This window comes from Pleurodeles waltl, chromosome 6, assembly GCF_031143425.1.
Source record: "Pleurodeles waltl isolate 20211129_DDA chromosome 6, aPleWal1.hap1.20221129, whole genome shotgun sequence".
Taxonomy (NCBI): Eukaryota; Metazoa; Chordata; class Amphibia; order Caudata; family Salamandridae; genus Pleurodeles; species Pleurodeles waltl.
In genome coordinates, this window is record NC_090445.1 from 1,444,526,321 (window position 1) to 1,444,535,180 (window position 8,860).

The following is an 8,860-nucleotide window of genomic DNA, read 5'->3' on the forward strand; positions in this document are numbered from 1 at the left end:
TAGATGAACTGTGAGCGAGTGTGAGAGACGCATGACACCAAAATACACAACTAACTGTTACAAAGCATCAGCAAACAACTGTAGGGGTGTGATAGTCACACGGCATTAGGACGTTTAACTGAATGGTGCAATGATTTACTCTGAAGTGACTGCCAGATCGTGAAAATGTTCCCTTTTCGCTTTCTTTTATAACATTTAATGCGGCTGTCAGGAGGTCTTCACCTGTGGGTGCCTTGGCTCCTTCAGGGTGACCCCACACAATAGGGGTTGGAGGCAGCCACCCAAAGAGAGCTGTGGCCCCAGGGGATGTTGGGAGGCATGGTGCAGGTCTGAGGACTGTGGGCTACTTTGGGCGGCTTCTGGGAGGCAGGGTTAGTAATAAAAGAAAGGGGATTGGGCTACCAGCCACTATTTTGTAGTGGCTGGTAAGATAGAGTAGGCAGAGAGAAGGAAGGTTAAAAAAAAAAAAAAATTTGGAAAGAAGGAAGTTTGGCAGAGATAGTGGATATTGCAGATAAGGTCATGTTTGTGCTCTGCCGCTTGCGTAAGTCAGGTCACAGGGATTTGATGGTGGTTGACGAGATCAGGGCAGTTTGGGGGGCAGCACCAAGCCCCTAAACGTATATCGGAGGTCAGTGAAGGAATAAGACGGACTCATGGGCGGAAAGGGGGGCAGATAGAGCGTTATGTAGGCAGCAGGGAGTAGGTCTTTAGCGGGACGAATGCAGGAGATGAAGGGAACCAGAAAGGCGAAGGGAGGTAGACCAGTGAGTGGAAGGGTAACAGGAGTGAAGGAAAGTGAATATGGGTGCCAGGACAGGGACAGTACGGATACAGGGATCGAAGGAGAGATAGTATGCTAGCCTTCACAGCGTGTGCTTGAGCTCCAGGTCGAGACGCCATTCTGGACTCAGGAGAGTCTGTGGCTCCAATACCCCCAGGAGAAGTGATGGCATGGTCTCGGGTGGCTGTCTGAACACGGTGATGGATGGGCCTGGGTGAGCTGGGCACAGCTGGGAGAGAAAAGTCTGAAGGGGCATCCTCTGCAGCAGTGGGATGTCAGTTCAGCAACGCTGCCTCCTGTGGGCTAGTACTGCAGACACACAGTGCATGGTGGGATGAGGAGTATATACCCAAACCAGCATGTGGTGTTATTGGTCACAATGTATCCAGAGGAACTGGTGATATTTTAATGTTGGACTATGATATGGACAAACAGGAAGAAGTGTAATTGGTGGCTAGCGGTCCAGAAGGGGCGAGAGCAGGGAGAAAGTGGTGGACATTGGGGCATAGGCCTGGGGTGGGATGGTAGGGCTATCCAACCATCTGGTAGTGTGTTACAGGTCCTATCACTGTGGTGCCAGCAACATTGGGTGAAGTGAGGAGGAGGCAAGATTGACAAGGCGGTAAGCTTTGGTGGAGATGCCAACCTTTAGCGGGGATAAACAGTACGACAAGATACAAAAACCTATAATGATATTGAGTGGAGTAGACTCGGGAGACATATGAGGGGGTTGGATGGTGAGGCAAGATTGAGGAAAGGAATTTATGTAGGTTGACCACCTGGCATTGAGGCAAATTCTGGACAGGACTGTATAAAATTCAGGACAAAGGGTCAAAATTAAGGGCCAAAATTCAGGACAAAGGGTGAAAATTCAGGACAAAAATTCAAGAACAAACCTCCGTTTTACAGGCACACCCAAGAGAGGACATACCTCACTATGTTGTGAGTACATTTATTTACTGTTTGTTAACATAGCACTATTTGTTCACTGTGGTCTTTTTGTGATTGCTTCCTGGTATGCTACATTTAGGTGTCACATTACGTCCTTGTTCAGTAGTAAATTAATGCCCTTCAGCACTGTATCAACGCCATCAACCCTACCCAAACCTACCCAATCTTTTTTGAAGAGAAAGAAACAGCAACATTTTGATTATGTTTCTGAACATTTTAAAACCCCCGGAAAACAGTTTGGGAAACATTAAGGTAATTGACCTTATGCAAGTTAAAATAAATTGAACACAAATATCTGGCTCACCCCAACCGCCCATGGACTTTCAACCTAAAATAAATTTAGTGAGGCAGGGCAGATGGTGTGGGCGACAGTCTCACACCTAATGTCAGGATGTGAGGTACCCACAACTTGTCTGTAGTCTCACAGCACTAGAGTGTATGTCTGGGACTCTACATTTATCTCAGAAATGGCAGCCCAGACTACCAATCAAAGATAATAAAATCCACGCCAAGTGATTCAAAGGGTTGTTGCTAAGAACTGGATAAATAAGGAAGAGAAGAACAAAGTGGGACAATTTCTAAACTCAGACAAGATGGGTCCACCAAGACTATAGGAAGGTATTGGGAACCTGGGGAGTTATCTGTGCACACAGGAGAGAAACAGAAGAGGCACTGCCAAGTGTTAGAACAAGCAACACCCATCCACGTTGGCAAACTCTTCTGGTGCAATGGTCCGCTGTTCATGTTTGTGAAAGGTGAGCAGGGGCCAGACCCCTTGCAAGGTTGTCCAATGCAATTGCCCACTTTGTCCATGTCTTTAAATGGTTTTGAAATTGAGCAAAAGCCAAACTAGTGGTCTAGGTTATCCCAAAGTGTCAAGTACATATAGAATCTTCAAAATATTTGGGATGTAAATTGCACAAACAAAAGTAAAAATGTTCAAATGTAATTAGTGTTTCTTTAACATATGGCACTGTTTTCCCCTTTATATACAATTAGATGTCAGATTGAAATGGAAACCAGTTATCTTTTGATACCTAGTGATTAATATCTACCATTCTCCCACTGATTTGCAGGATGGAAATCTCAGCAGAGCGTCACGGTCCCTCCAAATCCAGTTTGCTTTTTGGTCTTCTCTTCTGCTTTCTGAAGTGGGCCACGTGGCACTAGTGAAGATGGTGTGCTACTCCAATGATAGTTTTATTTTGCAAAACTTCTCCTGCTCATCCTTCATTCCTTCTTCTGACATGACACACATCTGATATGGTCGCTGGGGCCCCGTAGGGTAGCTCTTTCCACTGTAAAGCTACCCGTGACTGCGGGTGGATTAGGTCTCCTGGACTTAGAATGCTATTATTCAGCCGCACAGGTCCAATGGATGGCTCGCAAGCTTTCTGCTCACCTCCCTGCCTGAGATGGGGTTTATGAATAAAGAGTTTTAAGGAAGGCTTAATGCACTGCTTATTGTTTCCTACTGACCATTCTACGGATCACCATCTATATGCCACTGCACTCTATGCCACATGAGTCTACTCTGCACTCTATGACACTGCACCACTCTGCGTTACTGCACTCTCTGCCACTCTATTGTATTCGACTCTACTCCACTGCACTCTATTCTAATGTACCCCAGGCCACTCTATGCCACTGTACTCTGCGCCCATGCACTCTATACAATTGCACTGTATGCCACTGCCCTCTACTCTGCACCACTGTACTCTACGCCACTGCTCTCTGTGCCACTCTACTCCACTCTACATCACTGCACTGCCATTCTACTCTGCAACAATGCACTCTCCGCCACTGTACTGTACACCAGTCTACTCTGTACTGCTCCAATCTACGCCACTGCACTCTCTGCCACGCGAGTCTACTCTGCATTCTATGCCACTGTACACTGCTGCACTCTCTGCCACTCTATTGTATGCCACTCTATTTCACTGCACTCTATGCCATTCTACTCTGCCCAACGCCACTCCATGCCGCTGCACTCTAAACCACTGCATTCTACGCCAATGCACTCTAAACAACTGCACTGTACCCCACTCCACTGTACTCTGCACCACTACGCTACTGCTCCTATGCCACTCTACTCCACTCCACACTACTATGCACCTAACTTTTAGCCATGAACAGTAGCCGCTCTGGTGTATAACATGGCTAAAACACAGGGGCAAAACCAATAACTCTTGCGTAGACGAGATCTATTGGCTTTGCCAATGTTTGTCAGTACTATGAGGCACCGAGGTCCCTAAAAGAACTGTGAATGTGTAAGTCCTTATTTTAAACACGCATTTGATGCCTCGTCAGGGGTAGTAAGCTCTATATAAATACAATTACATCATAATATTGGCTGTACAAAATGCGCAAATATATCTCGGTTAAATAAAAAAAAGTGCTTCTCAAATACAGATTTGAATACTATACAGTTTATACCTAGTACTAACATTTTTTATAACACTGCATTAAAACCACACACTCCACAGCTCACCTTGGAACACCCTTAAGGTACCTCTCTAAAAGAAAATATCTTTGCTATCAGAAAGCTTTAAGTGACTCCTTTGATTAAAGTCAGTGCAGGTTTTCAAGCCTTTTTGCATTTGCAGATTTACCAGTTGTGCACATTTGCATTTCTTTAGGGAAGGAGACACCCTGGCAAGAAGGCCTTTTCTTATCTGTCTGCCCCTTCTTCCGAGCACAGGAGACTCCCTGCCTTTCAATCCAGCTGGGGAAACTGATCAGCCCGTATTTTTTCCTTGCCCTCCTATGTCCTTTTGATGAAAAGCTAAATTTATGGACAAATGCTGTCCGTTAAGCCTTTCCTCATGGACAACGGATGACAGAGCGAAATTGTGGGCAGTCTGTGAAATTTACAGATGGGTGGTCCCCCTAGATTTATGTGACACCTAAAGGTGTGAAGCCAGAAGATGAGGCTACACCAGGTAAAGGGGAAGGTAAGGAAAAAAAGAGGACAGCAGATTCTCATATGATTGCCACCTCAGATACGCTGGGGGCTGGCAAGGTGACATACAAAAAGACAGAAAGGCTTGGACACACAAGGAAAAGATAAGAAAGAGAGCAAGAAACTGAAGATAAAGAAACTGCCCATTGTGGGTATCACAAAACCTCTGGGTGTGCATTTAACAACATTCATTGAAGAAAAAATATGGAATGGAGACTACTGAGATTTTTGTTTCTACATAGGGAAATCAGGGGAAAGAAGGGTCCAAGGAGGAGAAATATGGATTGACCAAGGGTACCTGTCACAAGTGGAATGTGGACAGTGGCCTTTTAATACATGCTAGTGAACACTGTGAGAAATTTCCAGAGCATTGGGTAGCATTGTTCAAATACATGGACGTGATTAGAAAGGCCCACATCACCTTTAGCGGGCATGCACGGGTGAGGTATGATGAAGAGTTCAGGGCTCACTTGGTGGCAGTCATCCAAGGGAAATGGGGGGAACTGGACAATGATTTGTGGCTTCATACGATGGGGTTGGCGAGGCTGATGTTCACAGCAAGCAGTTTACCCATAGTGTTCAAGCCCTTTCAGGAGTGTTTCACCCAGGAAGGAATGAGGGAATTGAGAGAGGTCAAACAGAAGCATGTCGGGTATACAGTGTATAGGTTGTATTGCACATGGGGATTGCAAGACTAGCAAGGGGGCACATGACAGCAGGCCTCTGGAAGGGGAGATTGTGGGGCACCAGAAATTGCAGGAACAAACAGGTTCTTACACCAGTTAACTTGCAGAGACTGACACACTGGCTGCAATGGTATGTGAGACAAGACGACAGAGACATATTAAGGGAGGGTTTTATGACAGGATTTCGACTGGGTTAAGAGGGCCCATGGAAGAGGAGGTGGGCGGGGAATCTGAAATGTGTGCAGAATGCCCCTAAGGGGTGAGGGACAAACTTCAGAAGGGTATCAGAGAAAGTAGAATGGCAGGTCTGTTGGACCTGGTCTTTTTTGCTGGGTCATCCCCAAACTTTTTGCCTTCCTTCTCCAAGTTTGACTGAATTTGGTTTGTTGGCCTTAGGACTCTTATGCACTTTACCACTGCTAAGCAGTGCGAAAGTGCATGTGCTCTCTCCTCTAGACATGGTTATACTGACTTATCCCCAGTTGGCATATTGAATTTACTTATTTGTCCCTAGTAAAGTGCACTACTTGAGCCCAGACCCTGTAAAATAAATGCTACTAGTGGGCCTGCAGAATAGATTGGGCCACCCATTTAAGTAACCCTCTAACAATGGTTCAGAGTTGCAGAGCATGTATGTGCAGTTTTACGCTGCCATGTTGACCTGGCAAAGTAACATTTGTGCCAGGCCCAAACAGTCCATATATATATATATGTGTATATATATATACATATATATATATATATATACAGGGAGTGCAGAATTATTAGGCAAGTTGTATTTTTGAGGATTAATTTTATTATTGAACAACAACCATGTTCTCAATGAACCCAAAAAACTCATTAATATCAAAGCTGAATATTTTTGGAAGTAGTTTTTAGTTTGTTTTTAGTTTTAGCTATGTTAGGGGGATATCTGTGTGTGCAGGTGACTATTACTGTGCATAATTATTAGGCAACTTAACAAAAAAAAATATATACCCATTTCAATTATTTATTATTACCAGTGAAACCAATATAACATCTCAACATTCACAAATATACATTTCTGACATTCAAAAACAAAACAAAAACAAATCAGTGACCAATATAGCCACCTTTCTTTGCAAGGACACTCAAAAGCCTGCCATCCATGGATTCTGTCAGTGTTTTGATCTGTTCACCATCAACATTGCGTGCAGCAGCAACCACAGCCTCCCAGACACTGTTCAGAGAGGTGTACTGTTTTGCCTCCTTGTAAATCTCACATTTGATGATGGACCACAGGTTCTCAATGGGGTTCAGATCAGGTGAACAAGGAGGCCATGTCATTAGATTTCCTTCTTTTATACCCTTTCTTGCCAGCCACGCTGTGGAGTACTTGGACGCGTGTGATGGAGCATTGTCCTGCATGAAAGTCATGTTTTTCTTGAAGGATGCAGACTTCTTCCTGTACCACTGCTTGAAGAAGGTGTCTTCCAGGAACTGGCAGTAGGACTGGGAGTTGAGCTTGACTCCATCCTCAACCCGAAAAGGCCGCACAAGCTCATCTTTGATGATACCAGCCCAAACCAGTACTCCACCTCCACCTTGCTGGCGTCTGAGTCGGACTGGAGCTCTCTGCCCTTTAACAATCCAGCCACGGGCCCATCCATCTGGCCCATCAAGACTCACTCTCATTTCATCAGTCCATAAAACCTTAGAAAAATCAGTCTTGAGATATTTATTGGCCCAGTCTTGACGTTTCAGCTTGTGTGTCTTGTTCAGTGGTGGTCGTCTTTCAGCCTTTCTTACCTTGGCCATGTCTCTGAGTATTGCACACCTTGTGCTTTTGGGCACTCCAGTGATGTTGCAGCTCTGAAATATGGCCAAACTGGTGGCAAGTGGCATCGTGGCAGCTGCACGCTTGACTTTTCTCAGTTCATGGGCAGTTATTTTGCGCCTTGGTTTTTCCACACGCTTCTTGCGACCCTGTTGACTATTTTGAATGAAACGCTTGATTGTTCGATGATCACGCTTCAGAAGCTTTGCAATTTTAAGAGTGCTGCATCCCTCTGCAAGATATCTCACTATTTTTGACTTTTTGGAGCCTGTCAAGTCCTTCTTTTGACCCATTTTGCCAAAGGAAAGGAAGTTGCCTAATAATTATGCACACCTGATATAGGGTGTTGATGTCATTAGACCACACCCCTTCTCATTACAGAGATGCACATCACCTAATATGCTTAATTGGTAGTAGGCTTTCGAGCCTATACAGCTTGGAGTAAGACAACATGCATAAAGAGGATGATGTGGTCAAAATACTCATTTGCCTAATAATTCTGCACTCCCTGTATATATATATATATATATATATATATATATATATATATATATTTATATATATATATATATATATATATATATTTATAAAACAAATCGTTGTTTGAGTGGTGCACTCATCTGCGGGTGCTGGTGACAAAGGAGACCATCCTTGTGATCATATATTCCAATTAAAAAATTCACTGCGCTCCACAAAGTCCAAATTCATAGTCTTTATTTTTAGTTTACACAGCCACCAATGCGTTTCAACTCATTCTGAGTCTTGCTCACGGTTAGTGAGTCCCTTTTTCCTTTCCTCTTACATATGGTCAATCAAAGCGGTAATTTATGAGGCATTATGGATAATGTAGTCTAAAAAGTAAGTGTTTACAAACTTAAAACAATTTCAAATTAAAATATACGTCTAATGCTACATAAATTACTGATGGTGCTGGAATTGTAATCTAATATTTTAATTTGGCTAAGTTTAACAGGTTTTTGAATGTATGTGTACACATTTTGTGCAAAATTATATATACATTGGATATACGTCTACCACGCTTTTCAATTAATTAAAGCTTAGTGCTAGACAGTTTCTACTTAAATATTTCTTGTAGATAGGATTACTGTGACTGTAAGTAGTTATCATCTACAAATGTGAGCTTGGTGCTCTGCAATTCATCTTATACTTGTCTATTACAGAAAACCTCCTCACATTCTTCGATAATCCATTATTTTGACCATGTTCTTCAATTATGAAAAGCTTCATTATTTATATTACACTGGTGACTCTAAATCATACATCAAGAAGTGTTTCCTTATTTTATCCAATTATTATATCATGAGTATCTTTTCTCATTATTTTTTCTAAAAAAAAATATTTAAATCATAATGTCATTATGCATTTTTTATTTCTGAACTAATTATATCACATCCATAGCCCTAAACCCCATAATCTGCAATACATGATGTACGTTTATCTTCATATCATTATCAATGTCGTTATGTACTTTCTGATTGTATCCTGCATTACTGTTCTGAAGTTCATAAGTATGAGTTCATCATCAATGTCATACTCCAATAACAATGGAAAGCCATGGATTGTATTATTTCTCTTGAATATATCCAATTTATTTTTAATAACACTCTTATGCTGTGTCTTTCACATCTAAACTAATTGATGCTAGTCATAACCCCTAA